We start from the raw sequence: 755 nt of genomic DNA on the forward strand, positions 1-755 counted from the left end.
ACATAGATAAAAACATTGCTCAGTGTACAATCTGTAGTGCTCCCATTGAAATCAGTTCCTTGAACAGTGCAAGCTTTTTTATCAACATACCAGTTGCACCTCAAATCCAGACAATGCTTGAAAATCCTCAGATTCAAAACAGCATGAGCTACAGACGCCAAAGGCCACAGAATGAACACATCATCTCTGACATATATGATGGTGAAAAGTATCAAAACTTGTCAAAACCAGGTGGAATTTTGTCAGATCCAAACAATTTGTCATTCAATTTCAATTCTGATGGCTCACCTGTGTACAAGTCTTCCAAATTTTCAATATGGCCCATACAGCTACATTTAAACGAGCTCCCTTCCAGAATGTAGTGCTTGCAGGTCTTTGGTTTGGTGCTCAAGAGCCAGTTATGGCCATTTTTCTCAGACCCTTTGTTGAACAGGCCAAAACACCGGCATCCAAAGGTGTCTCTTGGAGAAAAAATGGAACATGTGTGTACAGCAAAATTGTTGGTTTATGTTGTTGTGTAGACTCAAAGGCAAGACCAGCCATGCAAAACACCACACAGTTCAATGGATACTTCGGTTGTGGCTTCTGTTTACATCCTGGTACTCTAGTAGAGAAACAGGTGAAATACACTGTGACTGCCACAGAATATCCTGACAGAGAGGCGAAGAAAATGCTGGGAGATATGGAGCAAGCGGTAGCTCAAAACAGAAGTGTCAGAGGAGTGAAAGGTCCATCACCACTCATAAACATGCCTT

General features: G+C 41.7%; 1 protein-coding gene across 1 annotated transcript in view; it reads left to right on the forward strand.

Annotated features, from left to right (window-relative positions):
• Positions 1-755, forward strand: part of LOC123985378 — a 16,475-nt gene that overhangs the window by 7,221 nt on the left and 8,499 nt on the right. The window lies entirely within an intron of this gene.

Source organism: Micropterus dolomieu, linkage group LG17 (genome assembly GCF_021292245.1).
Source record: "Micropterus dolomieu isolate WLL.071019.BEF.003 ecotype Adirondacks linkage group LG17, ASM2129224v1, whole genome shotgun sequence".
Classification (NCBI taxonomy): domain Eukaryota; kingdom Metazoa; phylum Chordata; class Actinopteri; order Centrarchiformes; family Centrarchidae; genus Micropterus; species Micropterus dolomieu.